Source organism: Garra rufa, unplaced genomic scaffold (assembly GCF_049309525.1).
Source record: "Garra rufa unplaced genomic scaffold, GarRuf1.0 hap1_unplaced_005, whole genome shotgun sequence".
In the NCBI taxonomy this organism is placed as follows: Eukaryota; Metazoa; Chordata; class Actinopteri; order Cypriniformes; family Cyprinidae; genus Garra; species Garra rufa.
This window is the reverse complement of record NW_027394280.1, coordinates 1,166,727-1,180,762: the sequence shown is the minus strand read 5'-3', so window position 1 is coordinate 1,180,762 and position 14,036 is coordinate 1,166,727. Positions and strand designations below refer to the sequence as shown.

At 51.2% G+C, this 14,036-nt stretch overlaps 15 non-coding genes and 1 pseudogene across 15 annotated transcripts; 11 read left to right on the top strand and 5 right to left on the bottom strand.

Moving 5' to 3' along the window:
- The first annotated feature begins 1,641 nt into the window (after positions 1–1,641).
- trnak-cuu (transfer RNA lysine (anticodon CUU)) lies at positions 1,642–1,714 on the top strand. The gene has a single exon. It is a non-coding gene; the product is annotated as a tRNA-Lys (tRNA).
- Positions 1,715–1,915: 201 nt separating this feature from the next.
- Positions 1,916–1,989, top strand: trnan-guu (transfer RNA asparagine (anticodon GUU)). The gene has a single exon. It is a non-coding gene; the product is annotated as a tRNA-Asn (tRNA).
- A 1,000-nt stretch (positions 1,990–2,989) lies between these two features.
- trnas-gcu (transfer RNA serine (anticodon GCU)) lies at positions 2,990–3,071 on the bottom strand. The gene has a single exon. It is a non-coding gene; the product is annotated as a tRNA-Ser (tRNA).
- Positions 3,072–3,534: 463 nt separating this feature from the next.
- LOC141312817 (U4 spliceosomal RNA) lies at positions 3,535–3,675 on the top strand. Its single transcript, XR_012349317.1, has one exon. It is a non-coding gene; the product is annotated as a U4 spliceosomal RNA (small nuclear RNA).
- Positions 3,676–4,796: 1,121 nt separating this feature from the next.
- Positions 4,797–4,870, top strand: trnan-guu (transfer RNA asparagine (anticodon GUU)). Its single transcript has one exon. It is a non-coding gene; the product is annotated as a tRNA-Asn (tRNA).
- A 728-nt stretch (positions 4,871–5,598) lies between these two features.
- Positions 5,599–5,680, bottom strand: trnas-gcu (transfer RNA serine (anticodon GCU)). The gene has a single exon. It is a non-coding gene; the product is annotated as a tRNA-Ser (tRNA).
- A 463-nt stretch (positions 5,681–6,143) lies between these two features.
- Positions 6,144–6,261, top strand: LOC141312778 (U4 spliceosomal RNA; annotated as a pseudogene).
- A 287-nt stretch (positions 6,262–6,548) lies between these two features.
- Positions 6,549–6,621, top strand: trnak-cuu (transfer RNA lysine (anticodon CUU)). The gene has a single exon. It is a non-coding gene; the product is annotated as a tRNA-Lys (tRNA).
- Positions 6,622–6,822: 201 nt separating this feature from the next.
- trnan-guu (transfer RNA asparagine (anticodon GUU)) lies at positions 6,823–6,896 on the top strand. The gene has a single exon. It is a non-coding gene; the product is annotated as a tRNA-Asn (tRNA).
- A 1,000-nt stretch (positions 6,897–7,896) lies between these two features.
- On the bottom strand, positions 7,897–7,978 carry trnas-gcu (transfer RNA serine (anticodon GCU)). Its single transcript has one exon. It is a non-coding gene; the product is annotated as a tRNA-Ser (tRNA).
- Positions 7,979–8,441: 463 nt separating this feature from the next.
- LOC141312832 (U4 spliceosomal RNA) lies at positions 8,442–8,582 on the top strand. The gene has a single exon (XR_012349333.1). It is a non-coding gene; the product is annotated as a U4 spliceosomal RNA (small nuclear RNA).
- A 1,121-nt stretch (positions 8,583–9,703) lies between these two features.
- Positions 9,704–9,777, top strand: trnan-guu (transfer RNA asparagine (anticodon GUU)). Its single transcript has one exon. It is a non-coding gene; the product is annotated as a tRNA-Asn (tRNA).
- Positions 9,778–10,777: 1,000 nt separating this feature from the next.
- Positions 10,778–10,859, bottom strand: trnas-gcu (transfer RNA serine (anticodon GCU)). Its single transcript has one exon. It is a non-coding gene; the product is annotated as a tRNA-Ser (tRNA).
- Positions 10,860–11,322: 463 nt separating this feature from the next.
- LOC141312774 (U4 spliceosomal RNA) lies at positions 11,323–11,463 on the top strand. The gene has a single exon (XR_012349276.1). It is a non-coding gene; the product is annotated as a U4 spliceosomal RNA (small nuclear RNA).
- Positions 11,464–12,564: 1,101 nt separating this feature from the next.
- trnan-guu (transfer RNA asparagine (anticodon GUU)) lies at positions 12,565–12,638 on the top strand. Its single transcript has one exon. It is a non-coding gene; the product is annotated as a tRNA-Asn (tRNA).
- A 728-nt stretch (positions 12,639–13,366) lies between these two features.
- Positions 13,367–13,448, bottom strand: trnas-gcu (transfer RNA serine (anticodon GCU)). Its single transcript has one exon. It is a non-coding gene; the product is annotated as a tRNA-Ser (tRNA).
- Between the last annotated feature and the right edge of the window lie 588 nt (positions 13,449–14,036).

Below are 14,036 nucleotides of genomic sequence, written 5' to 3'. Positions count from 1 at the left end.
CACTAACGCCTATGCCATTCTTAGGGTTGCGAGGCACAGCTTTCTCAGGGCGTTTATCTTGTGCACCTTCAATAAGCTGGCTTGTTTTAAAAGAACTCAGCGGCGGGCATTTGGTGAACATTTTCACCAGCTCGAGTAGTTTGCTGTGGCATGTGGATGCCTTCTTTACTGATGATCTGTCTCTCTGGAGGCTTGTTGAGAAAGATAGTCTTGCTTCGTTTTGTTTCCTTTTATTGGCGTGGCTGGTTGTTGGTCCTCGTCAAAGAGGTGTCCACCGATCATAGCGTGCCGGAGCCAGAAGACTTGTTGTTTTATCAATATGTTCTCAAGACTTTGCGGCAGGTATCAATAAACTACAGCACAATCACAGCTCGCCGCTACCCATCGTAAACAGGTTGGGCCTGTCTGTTCCGGTGGGCTCTCAGTGGTGCTAAAGCATCAAATGAAGAGGATGGGATTCGAACCCACACAAACCAAGGCGTGCCGAGCACAACGGACTAGCCTTGCATCGCCTTAACCACTCGACCACCTTTCGTTTTGCGCGGTCCTTTTGTTTAACACTCCCGATTCAGACCACCAGCTCATTAGTAGAGCGCTCAGTGAACTGGACTGAGTGTGTCAGATAGGGAAGACACACAAAAATTGCAGAGTGGGGTCCCCAGGACCGAGGATCACTGCTAAATGTACCGAACGACGAGGATGGGATTCGCACCCACGCGTGCAGAGCACAATGGATTAGCAGTCCTTCGCCTTAACCACTCGGCCACCTCGTCGTATTACGTGCCGTCTTTTATTTAGCACTCCCGATTCAGATCATCAGCTCATTAGTAGAGAACTCAAAGAACTGAACTGAGTGTGTTAGATAAGGAGGACACACAAAAAGTTCAGCATGGGGTCCCCAGGACCTAGATTAAGGTCCAGTGCTAAAGGAACCGAACGACAAGGATGGGATTAGCAGTCCATCGCCTTAACCACTCGGCCTCCCCGCCCCCTTGCTGACTGAGAGAGGCCATGCTGCGGACCTTTTCAGCTGCTGCTGCTGTGCTTTCAGCAGGCTGTTTTGAGCACAGAGGGAATAGTGAATGAGCCGTCTTTTACACACCTCTATTCTGTTCCGTAGAAACACGGTGCAGCAACCCGTGCCAGGAGACTGTTTGTGCGGCAGTTTAAAGCTTACTACCACCTTGTCGGTTCACATCCACGTAGGTGCCTGCAAAGGTCACAACCGTCACCGGCATTCTTTCGCAGAGGCAATATTGTAGCCTATGAGGTTTATCCGAGGCGCGATTGTTAGCCAAACGCTACAGCAGTTTGCCTTTTCCCATGAAAACATCCTTGATTTCCTTAAGAAAAGTGCCCCAAATTGGTGGAAAATCACATCTCAACCATACGCTGTCCAAAGCATTGACCCGCCTTCACGCGGCAAAACAGAACGTGTTGTTGGCCCGCACTGCTGGGTCAAACTGCGCTTCCCAAAAACAGATTGGGTCAAAACCGACAGAAGAAAACTCTAAGCCTGCTCTAAGCCCTACCCACGGGGAGGGCTCGACAGTCTCGCACAACGCGAGAGCCTCCGTTTCGCCTGTGTGATTTGGGGGCCGATGAAAACTGGGTCCGACCCGGTGAAGAAGCCCACGACCAGCCCGGCTAGCTCAGTCGGTAGAGCATGAGACTCTTAATCTCAGGGTCGTGGGTTCGAGCCCCACGTTGGGCGGCTTTGTTGACTCTCTTTCTTCCCAAAAGGGTGGCGGGCTCCAGCGTGCCCATTCGCCGCGCAGGCTGAGTGGATTTTGCGAGCTCCGGAAACATCTTTCAAAACAGATGTCGCTGTTAGTGCGAGCAATTTTAATCCCTATCACTAACCCTAACCCTTGCTTTTACACCGGTGATCCGGCGGCAGCAAGCAACAGCGGCTGTCTCTGTGGCGCAATCGGTTAGCGCGTTCGGCTGTTAACCGAAAGGTTGGTGGTTCGAGCCCACCCAGGGACGTGTGAAATGCCGGAGTTTTGCACGCGCGTCAGGTGTCCACTAACGCCTATGCCATTCTTAGGGTTGCGAGGCACAGCTTTCTCAGGGCGTTTATCTTGTGCACCTTCAATAAGCTGGCTTGTTTTAAAAGAACTCAGCGGCGGGCATTTGGTGAACATTTTCACCAGCTCGAGTAGTTTGCTGTGGCATGTGGATGCCTTCTTTACTGATGATCTGTCTCTGGGGCTCATCTAGTTGACATAGTATCCGCTGACATTCGGCTGAAGGTGCTGATCCACCATCTGCTCTTGGTACGGACTGGAACCGGGGGACTGTAGTGACCATCAGATCGGAATGCAGAATGGATCTGGTGGCTACGGTGACCTCAGAATAAGAAGAAACAGACTAATATTAATGTAGATGCAAAAGTTCCATGTTGCCACAAAGTCAATACCCAATACCCCACCGGGATGACTTGAAATACAGTCAGCATCGGCAATTTTTGCCAGTCTCTCTGGAGGCTTGTTGAGAAAGATAGTCTTGCTTCGTTTTGTTTCCTTTTATTGGCGTGGCTGGTTGTTGGCCCTCGTCAAAGAGGTGTCCACCGATCATAGCGTGCCGGAGCCAGAAGACTTGTTGTTTTGTCAATATGTTCTCAAGACTTTGCGGCAGGTATCAATAAACTACAGCACAATCACAGCTCGCCGCTACCCATCGTAAACAGGTTGGGCCTGTCTGTTCCGGTGGGCTCTCAGTGGTGCTAAAGCATCAAATGAAGAGGATGGGATTCGAACCCACACAAACCAAGGCGTGCCGAGCACAACGGACTAGCCTTGCATCGCCTTAACCACTCGACCACCTTTTGTTTTGCGCGGTCCTTTTGTTTAACACTCCCGATTCAGACCACCAGCTCATTAGTAGAGCGCTCAGTGAACTGGACTGAGTGTGTCAGATAGGGAAGACACACAAAAATTGCAGAGTGGGGTCCCCAGGACCGAGGATCACTGCTAAATGTACCGAACGACGAGGATGGGATTCGAACCCACGCGTGCAGAGCACAATGGATTAGCAGTCCATCGCCTTAACCACTCGGCCACCTCGTCGTATTACGTGCCGTCTTTTATTTAGCACTCCCGATTCAGATCATCAGCTCATTAGTAGAGAACTCAAAGAACTGAACTGAGTGTGTTAGATAAGAAGGACACACAAAAAGTTCAGCATGGGGTCCCCAGGACCTAGATTAAGGTCCAGTGCTAAAGGAACCGAACGACAAGGATGGGATTAGCAGTCCATCGCCTTAACCACTCGGCCTCCCCGCCCCCTTGCTGACTGAGAGAGGCCATGCTGCGGACCTTTTCAGCTGCTGCTGCTGTGCTTTCAGCAGGCTGTTTTGAGCACAGAGGGAATAGTGAATGAGCCGTCTTTTACACACCTCTAATCTGTTCCGTAGAAACACGGTGCAGCAACCCGTGCCAGGAGACTGTTTGTGCGGCAGTTTAAAGCTTGCTACCACCTTGTCGGTTCACATCCACGTAGGTGCCTGCAAAGGTCACGACCGTCGCCGGCATTCTTTCGCAGAGGCAATATTGTAGCCTATGAGGTTTATCCGAGGCGCGATCATTGCTGGTTGAAAACTTTACCCAATACCCCGCCAGGATGACTTGAAATACAGTCAGCTTTGGCAATTTTTGCTAGCCTCTCTGGAGGCTTAGAGTATTGTTGAGAAAAAATAGCCTGGTTTCGTTTCTCGTCAAAAAGTTGTCTGCTGATGATTGAGCGCCAGAGCCAGAAGGCTTGTTGTTTTGTAAATATGTCCTCAAGACGGGTATCATTAAACTGCAGCGCAATTACAGCTCACCGTTACCCATCGTAAACAGGTTGGGCCTGTCTGGTCCGGTGGGCTCTCAGTGGCGCTAAAGCTTCCAGTGCATGTCGAGCACAATGTATTAGCCTTCCACCGCCTTACCCGCTGGACCACCTCGTCATCTTGCGTGGTTTCTTTGTTTAACACTCCTGAACCATGTGCATGTGGATGCCTTCTTCGTCTTTTGTTTCAGCCGCCGAGGGCCTGTTTTCCACTGAGGCCCTGCGTCAAACTCCCTATGAGACACAATCGAACGTTAGTAGTAACCTCCGATTACGGCCGAATGTGGATTCTGCTCGGACGACGGGGCACCGGTACATCCTTTGTAGCTTTGGCTTGTTAGCCAAACGCTACAGCAGTTTGCCATTTCCCATGAAATCATCCTTGATTTCCTTAAGAAAGGTGCCCCAAATTGGTGGAAAATCACATCTCAACCATACGCTGTCCAAAGCATTGACCCGCCTTCACGCGGCAAAACAGAACGTGTTGTTGGCCCGCACTGCTGGGTCAAACTGCGCTTCCCAAAAACAGATTGGGTCAAAACCGACAGAAGAAAACTCTAAGCCTGCTCTAAGCCCTACCCACGGGGAGGGCTCGACAGTCTCGCACAACGCGAGAGCCTCCGTTTCGCCTGTGTGATTTGGGGGCCGATGAAAACTGGGTCCGACCCGGTGAAGAAGCCCACGACCAGCCCGGCTAGCTCAGTCGGTAGAGCATGATACTCTTAATCTCAGGGTCGTGGGTTCGAGCCCCACGTTGGGCGGCTCTGTTGACTCTCTTTCTTCCCAAAAGGGTGGCGGGCTCCAGCGTGCCCATTCGCCGCGCAGGCTGAGTGGATTTTGCGAGCTCCGGAAACATCTTTCAAAACAGATGTCGCTGTTAGTGCGAGCAATTTTAATCCCTATCACTAACCCTAACCCTTGCTTTTACACCGGTGATCCGGCGGCAGCAAGCACCTGCGGCTGTCTCTGTGGCGCAATCGGTTAGCGCGTTCGGCTGTTAACCGAAAGGTTGGTGGTTCGAGCCCACCCAGGGACGTGTGAAATGCCGGAGTTTTGCACGCGCGTCAGGTGTCCACTAACGCCTATGCCATTCTTAGGGTTGCGAGGCACAGCTTTCTCAGGGCGTTTATCTTGTGCACCTTCAATAAGCTGGCTTGTTTTAAAAGAACTCAGCGGCGGGCATTTGGTGAACATTTTCACCAGCTCGAGTAGTTTGCTGTGGCATGTGGATGCCTTCTTTACTGATGATCTGTCTCTCTGGAGGCTTGTTGAGAAAGATAGTCTTGCTTCGTTTTGTTTCCTTTTATTGGCGTGGCTGGTTGTTGGTCCTCGTCAAAGAGGTGTCCACCGATCATAGCGTGCCGGAGCCAGAAGACTTGTTGTTTTATCAATATGTTCTCAAGACTTTGCGGCAGGTATCAATAAACTACAGCACAATCACAGCTCGCCGCTACCCATCGTAAACAGGTTGGGCCTGTCTGTTCCGGTGGGCTCTCAGTGGTGCTAAAGCATCAAATGAAGAGGATGGGATTCGAACCCACACAAACCAAGGCGTGCCGAGCACAACGGACTAGCCTTGCATCGCCTTAACCACTCGACCACCTTTCGTTTTGCGCGGTCCTTTTGTTTAACACTCCCGATTCAGACCACCAGCTCATTAGTAGAGCGCTCAGTGAACTGGACTGAGTGTGTCAGATAGGGAAGACACACAAAAATTCCAGAGTGGGGTCCCCAGGACCAAGGATCACTGCTAAATGTACCGAACGACGAGGATGGGATTCGAACCCACGCGTGCAGAGCACAATGGATTAGCAGTCCATCGCCTTAACCACTCGGCCACCTCGTCGTATTACGTGCCGTCTTTTATTTAGCACTCCCGATTCAGATCATCAGCTCATTAGTAGAGAACTCAAAGAACTGAACTGAGTGTGTTAGATAAGGAGGACACACAAAAAGTTCAGCATGGGGTCCCCAGGACCTAGATTAAGGTCCAGTGCTAAAGGAACCGAACGACAAGGATGGGATTAGCAGTCCATCGCCTTAACCACTCGGCCTCCCCGCCCCCTTGCTGACTGAGAGAGGCCATGCTGCGGACCTTTTCAGCTGCTGCTGCTGTGCTTTCAGCAGGCTGTTTTGAGCACAGAGGGAATAGTGAATGAGCCGTCTTTTACACACCTCTATTCTGTTCCGTAGAAACACGGTGCAGCAACCCGTGCCAGGAGACTGTTTGTGCGGCAGTTTAAAGCTTACTACCACCTTGTCGGTTCACATCCACGTAGGTGCCTGCAAAGGTCACAACCGTCGCCGGCATTCTTTCGCAGAGGCAATATTGTAGCCTATGAGGTTTATCCGAGGCGCGATTGTTAGCCAAACGCTACAGCAGTTTGCCATTTCCCATGAAATCATCCTTGATTTCCTTAAGAAAGGTGCCCCAAATTGGTGGAAAATCACATCTCAACCATACGCTGTCCAAAGCATTGACCCGCCTTCACGCGGCAAAACAGAACGTGTTGTTGGCCCGCACTGCTGGGTCAAACTGCGCTTCCCAAAAACAGATTGGGTCAAAACCGACAGAAGAAAACTCTAAGCCTGCTCTAAGCCCTACCCACGGGGAGGGCTCGACAGTCTCGCACAACGCGAGAGCCTCCGTTTCGCCTGTGTGATTTGGGGGCCGATGAAAACTGGGTCCGACCCGGTGAAGAAGCCCACGACCAGCCCGGCTAGCTCAGTCGGTAGAGCATGAGACTCTTAATCTCAGGGTCGTGGGTTCGAGCCCCACGTTGGGCGGCTTTGTTGACTCTCTTTCTTCCCAAAAGGGTGGCGGGCTCCAGCGTGCCCATTCGCCGCGCAGGCTGAGTGGATTTTGCGAGCTCCGGAAACATCTTTCAAAACAGATGTCGCTGTTAGTGCGAGCAATTTTAATCCCTATCACTAACCCTAACCCTTGCTTTTACACCGGTGATCCGGCGGCAGCAAGCAACAGCGGCTGTCTCTGTGGCGCAATCGGTTAGCGCGTTCGGCTGTTAACCGAAAGGTTGGTGGTTCGAGCCCACCCAGGGACGTGTGAAATGCCGGAGTTTTGCACGCGCGTCAGGTGTCCACTAACGCCTATGCCATTCTTAGGGTTGCGAGGCACAGCTTTCTCAGGGCGTTTATCTTGTGCACCTTCAATAAGCTGGCTTGTTTTAAAAGAACTCAGCGGCGGGCATTTGGTGAACATTTTCACCAGCTCGAGTAGTTTGCTGTGGCATGTGGATGCCTTCTTTACTGATGATCTGTCTCTGGGGCTCATCTAGTTGACATAGTATCCGCTGACATTCGGCTGAAGGTGCTGATCCACCATCTGCTCTTGGTACGGACTGGAACCGGGGGACTGTAGTGACCATCAGATCGGAATGCAGAATGGATCTGGTGGCTACGGTGACCTCAGAATAAGAAGAAACAGACTAATATTAATGTAGATGCAAAAGTTCCATGTTGCCACAAAGTCAATACCCAATACCCCACCGGGATGACTTGAAATACAGTCAGCATCGGCAATTTTTGCCAGTCTCTCTGGAGGCTTGTTGAGAAAGATAGTCTTGCTTCGTTTTGTTTCCTTTTATTGGCGTGGCTGGTTGTTGGCCCTCGTCAAAGAGGTGTCCACCGATCATAGCGTGCCGGAGCCAGAAGACTTGTTGTTTTGTCAATATGTTCTCAAGACTTTGCGGCAGGTATCAATAAACTACAGCACAATCACAGCTCGCCGCTACCCATCGTAAACAGGTTGGGCCTGTCTGTTCCGGTGGGCTCTCAGTGGTGCTAAAGCATCAAATGAAGAGGATGGGATTCGAACCCACACAAACCAAGGCGTGCCGAGCACAACGGACTAGCCTTGCATTGCCTTAACCACTCGACCACCTTTTGTTTTGCGCGGTCCTTTTGTTTAACACTCCCGATTCAGACCACCAGCTCATTAGTAGAGCGCTCAGTGAACTGGACTGAGTGTGTCAGATAGGGAAGACACACAAAAATTGCAGAGTGGGGTCCCCAGGACCGAGGATCACTGCTAAATGTACCGAACGACGAGGATGGGATTCGAACCCACGCGTGCAGAGCACAATGGATTAGCAGTCCATCGCCTTAACCACTCGGCCACCTCGTCGTATTACGTGCCGTCTTTTATTTAGCACTCCCGATTCAGATCATCAGCTCATTAGCAGAGAACTCAAAGAACTGAACTGAGTGTGTTAGATAAGAAGGACACACAAAAAGTTCAGCATGGGGTCCCCAGGACCTAGATTAAGGTCCAGTGCGAAAGGAACCGAACGACAAGGATGGGATTAGCAGTCCATCGCCTTAACCACTCGGCCTCCCCGCCCCCTTGCTGACTGAGAGAGGCCATGCTGCGGACCTTTTCAGCTGCTGCTGCTGTGCTTTCAGCAGGCTGTTTTGAGCACAGAGGGAATAGTGAATGAGCCGTCTTTTACACACCTCTAATCTGTTCCGTAGAAACACGGTGCAGCAACCCGTGCCAGGAGACTGTTTGTGCGGCAGTTTAAAGCTTGCTACCACCTTGTCGGTTCACATCCACGTAGGTGCCTGCAAAGGTCACGACCGTCGCCGGCATTCTTTCGCAGAGGCAATATTGTAGCCTATGAGGTTTATCCGAGGCGCGATCATTGCTGGTTGAAAACTTTACCCAATACCCCGCCAGGATGACTTGAAATACAGTCAGCTTTGGCAATTTTTGCTAGCCTCTCTAGAGGCTTAGAGTATTGTTGAGAAAAAATAGCCTGGTTTCGTTTCTCGTCAAAAAGTTGTCTGCTGATGATTGAGCGCCAGAGCCAGAAGGCTTGTTGTTTTGTAAATATGTCCTCAAGATGGGTATCATTAAACTGCAGCGCAATTACAGCTCACCGTTACCCATCGTAAACAGGTTGGGCCTGTCTGGTCCGGTGGGCTCTCAGTGGCGCTAAAGCTTCCAGTGCATGTCGAGCACAATGTATTAGCCTTCCACCGCCTTACCCGCTGGACCACCTCGTCATCTTGCGTGGTTTCTTTGTTTAACACTCCTGAACCATGTGCATGTGGATGCCTTCTTCGTCTTTTGTTTCAGCCGCCGAGGGCCTGTTTTCCACTGAGGCCCTGCGTCAAACTCCCTATGAGACACAATCGAACGTTAGTAGTAACCTCCGATTACGGCCGAATGTGGATTCTGCTCGGACGACGGGGCACCGGTACATCCTTTGTAGCTTTGGCTTGTTAGCCAAACGCTACAGCAGTTTGCCTTTTCCCATGAAATCATCCTTGATTTCCTTAAGAAAGGTGCCCCAAATTGGTGGAAAATCACATCTCAACCATACGCTGTCCAAAGCATTGACCCGCCTTCACGCGGCAAAACAGAACGTGTTGTTGGCCCGCACTGCTGGGTCAAACTGCGCTTCCCAAAAACAGATTGGGTCAAAACCGACAGAAAAAAACTCTAAGCCTGCTCTAAGCCCTACCCACGGGGAGGGCTCGACAGTCTCGCACAACGCGAGAGCCTCCGTTTCGCCTGTGTGATTTGGGGGCCGATGAAAACTGGGTCCGACCCGGTGAAGAAGCCCACGACCAGCCCGGCTAGCTCAGACGGTAGAGCATGAGACTCTTAATCTCAGGGTCGTGGGTTCGAGCCCCACGTTGGGCGGCTTTGTTGACTCTCTTTCTTCCCAAAAGGGTGGCGGGCTCCAGCGTGCCCATTCGCCGCGCAGGCTGAGTGGATTTTGCGAGCTCCGGAAACATCTTTCAAAACAGATGTCGCTGTTAGTGCGAGCAATTTTAATCCCTATCACTAACCCTAACCCTTGCTTTTACACCGGTGATCCGGCGGCAACAAGCAACAGCGGCTGTCTCTGTGGCGCAATCGGTTAGCGCGTTCGGCTGTTAACCGAAAGGTTGGTGGTTCGAGCCCACCCAGGGACGTGTGAAATGCCGGAGTTTTGCACGCGCGTCAGGTGTCCACTAACGCCTATGCCATTCTTAGGGTTGCGAGGCACAGCTTTCTCAGGGCGTTTATCTTGTGCACCTTCAATAAGCTGGCTTGTTTTAAAAGAACTCAGCGGCGGGCATTTGGTGAACATTTTCACCAGCTCGAGTAGTTTGCTGTGGCATGTGGATGCCTTCTTTACTGATGATCTGTCTCTGGGGCTCATCTAGTTGACATAGTATCCGCTGACATTCGGCTGAAGGTGCTGATCCACCATCTGCTCTTGGTACGGACTGGAACCGGGGGACTGTAGTGACCATCAGATCGGAATGCAGAATGGATCTGGTGGCTACGGTGACCTCAGAATAAGAAGAAACAGACTAATATTAATGTAGATGCAAAAGTTCCATGTTGCCACAAAGTCAATACCCAATACCCCACCGGGATGACTTGAAATACAGTCAGCATCGGCAATTTTTGCCAGTCTCTCTGGAGGCTTGTTGAGAAAGATAGTCTTGCTTCGTTTTGTTTCCTTTTATTGGCGTGGCTGGTTGTTGGCCCTCGTCAAAGAGGTGTCCACCGATCATAGCGTGCCGGAGCCAGAAGACTTGTTGTTTTGTCAATATGTTCTCAAGACTTTGCGGCAGGTATCAATAAACTACAGCACAATCACAGCTCGCCGCTACCCATCGTAAACAGGTTGGGCCTGTCTGTTCCGGTGGGCTCTCAGTGGTGCTAAAGCATCAAATGAAGAGGATGGGATTCGAACCCACACAAACCAAGGCGTGCCGAGCACAACGGACTAGCCTTGCATCGCCTTAACCACTCGACCACCTTTTGTTTTGCGCGGTCCTTTTGTTTAACACTCCCGATTCAGACCACCAGCTCATTAGTAGAGCGCTCAGTGAACTGGACTGAGTGTGTCAGATAGGGAAGACACACAAAAATTGCAGAGTGGGGTCCCCAGGACCGAGGATCACTGCTAAATGTACCGAACGACGAGGATGGGATTCGAACCCACGCGTGCAGAGCACAATGGATTAGCAGTCCATCGCCTTAACCACTCGGCCACCTCGTCGTATTACGTGCCGTCTTTTATTTAGCACTCCCGATTCAGATCATCAGCTCATTAGTAGAGAACTCAAAGAACTGAACTGAGTGTGTTAGATAAGAAGGACACACAAAAAGTTCAGCATGGGGTCCCCAGGACCTAGATTAAGGTCCAGTGCTAAAGGAACCGAACGACAAGGATGGGATTAGCAGTCCATCGCCTTAACCACTCGGCCTCCCCGCCCCCTTGCTGACTGAGAGAGGCCATGCTGCGGACCTTTTCAGCTGCTGCTGCTGTGCTTTCAGCAGGCTGTTTTGAGCACAGAGGGAATAGTGAATGAGCCGTCTTTTACACACCTCTAATCTGTTCCGTAGAAACACGGTGCAGCAACCCGTGCCAGGAGACTGTTTGTGCGGCAGTTTAAAGCTTGCTACCACCTTGTCGGTTCACATCCACGTAGGTGCCTGCAAAGGTCACGACCGTCGCCGGCATTCTTTCGCAGAGGCAATATTGTAGCCTATGAGGTTTATCCGAGGCGCGATCATTGCTGGTTGAAAACTTTACCCAATACCCCGCCAGGATGACTTGAAATACAGTCAGCTTTGGCAATTTTTAGAGTATTGTTGAGAAAAAATAGCCTGGTTTCGTTTCTCGTCGAAAAGTTGTCTGCTGATGATTGAGCGCCAGAGCCAGAAGGCTTGTTGTTTTGTAAATATGTCCTCAAGACGGGTATCATTAAACTGCAGCGCAATTACAGCTCACCGTTACCCATCGTAAACAGGTTGGGCCTGTCTGGTCCGGTGGGCTCTCAGTGGCGCTAAAGCTTCCAGTGCATGTCGAGCACAATGTATTAGCCTTCCACCGCCTTACCCGCTGGACCACCTCGTCATCTTGCGTGGTTTCTTTGTTTAACACTCCTGAACCATGTGCATGTGGATGCCTTCTTCGTCTTTTGTTTCAGCCGCCGAGGGCCTGTTTTCCACTGAGGCCCTGCGTCAAACTCCCTATGAGACACAATCGAACGTTAGTAGTAACCTCCGATTACGGCCGAATGTGGATTCTGCTCGGACGACGGGGCACCGGTACATCCTTTGTAGCTTTGGCTTGTTAGCCAAACGCTACAGCAGTTTGCCATTTCCCATGAAATCATCCTTGATTTCCTTAAGAAAGGTGCCCCAAATTGGTGGAAAATCACATCTCAACCATACGCTGTCCAAAGCATTGACCCGCCTTCACGCGGCAAAACAGAACGTGTTGTTGGCCCGCACTGCTGGGTCAAACTGCGCTTCCCAAAAACAGATTGGGTCAAAACCGACAGAAGAAAACTCTAAGCCTGCTCTAAGCCCTACCCACGGGGAGGGCTCGACAGTCTCGCACAACGCGAGAGCCTCCGTTTCGCCTGTGTGATTTGGGGGCCGATGAAAACTGGGTCCGACCCGGTGAAGAAGCCCACGACCAGCCCGGCTAGCTCAGTCGGTAGAGCATGAGACTCTTAATCTCAGGGTCGTGGGTTCGAGCCCTACGTTGGGCGGCTTTGTTGACTCTCTTTCTTCCCAAAAGGGTGGCGGGCTCCAGCGTGCCCATTCGCCGCGCAGGCTGAGTGGATTTTGCGAGCTCCGGACACATCTTTCAAAACAGATGTCGCTGTTAGTGCGAGCAATTTTAATCCCTATCACTAACCCTAACCCTTGCTTTTACACCGGTGATCCGGCGGCAGCAAGCAACAGCGGCTGTCTCTGTGGCGCAATCGGTTAGCGCGTTCGGCTGTTAACCGAAAGGTTGGTGGTTCGAGCCCACCCAGGGACGTGTGAAATGCCGGAGTTTTGCACGCGCGTCAGGTGTCCACTAACGCCTATGCCATTCTTAGGGTTGCGAGGCACAGCTTTCTCAGGGCGTTTATCTTGTGCACCTTCAATAAGCTGGCTTGTTTTAAAAGAACTCAGCGGCGGGCATTTGGTGAACATTTTCACCAGCTCGAGTAGTTTGCTGTGGCATGTGGATGCCTTCTTTACTGATGATCTGTCTCTCTGGAGGCTTGTTGAGAAAGATAGTCTTGCTTCGTTTTGTTTCCTTTTATTGGCGTGGCTGGTTGTTGGTCCTCGTCAAAGAGGTGTCCACCGATCATAGCGTGCCGGAGCCAGAAGACTTGTTGTTTTATCAATATGTTCTCAAGACTTTGCGGCAGGTATCAATAAACTACAGCACAATCACAGCTCGCCGCTACCCATCGTAAACAGGTTGGGCCTGTCTGTTCCGGTGGGCTCTCAGTGGTGCTAAAGCATCAAATGAAGAGGATGGGATTCGAACCCACACAAACCAAGGCGTGCCGAGCACAACGGACTAGCCTTGCATCGCCTTAACCACTCGACCACCTTTCGTTTTGCGCGGTCCTTTTGTTTAACACTCCCGATTCAGACCACCAGCTCATTAGTAGAGCGCTCAGTGAACTGGACTGAGTGTGTCAGATAGGGAAGACACACAAAAATTGCAGAGTGGGGTCCCCAGGACCGAGGATCACTGCTAAATGTACCGAACGACGAGGATGGGATTCGAACCCACGCGTGCAGAGCACAATGGATTAGCAGTCCATCGCCTTAACCACTCGGCCACCTCGTCGTATTACGTGCCGTCTTTTATTTAGCACTCCCGATTCAGATCATCAGCTCATTAGTAGAGAACTCAAAGAACTGAACTGAGTGTGTTAGATAAGGAGGACACACAAAAAGTTCAGCATGGGGTCCCCAGGACCTAGATTAAGGTCCAGTGCTAAAGGAACCGAACGACAAGGATGGGATTAGCAGTCCATCGCCTTAACCACTCGGCCTCCCCGCCCCCTTGCTGACTGAGAGAGGCCATGCTGCGGACCTTTTCAGCTGCTGCTGCTGTGCTTTCAGCAGGCTGTTTTGAGCACAGAGGGAATAGTGAATGAGCCGTCTTTTACACACCTCTATTCTGTTCCGTAGAAACACGGTGCAGCAACCCGTGCCAGGAGACTGTTTGTGCGGCAGTTTAAAGCTTACTACCACCTTGTCGGTTCACATCCACGTAGGTGCCTGCAAAGGTCACAACCGTCGCCGGCATTCTTTCGCAGAGGCAATATTGTAGCCTATGAGGTTTATCCGAGGCGCGATTGTTAGCCAAACGCTACAGCAGTTTGCCTTTTCCCATGAAATCATCCTTGATTTCCTTAAGAAAGGTGCCCCA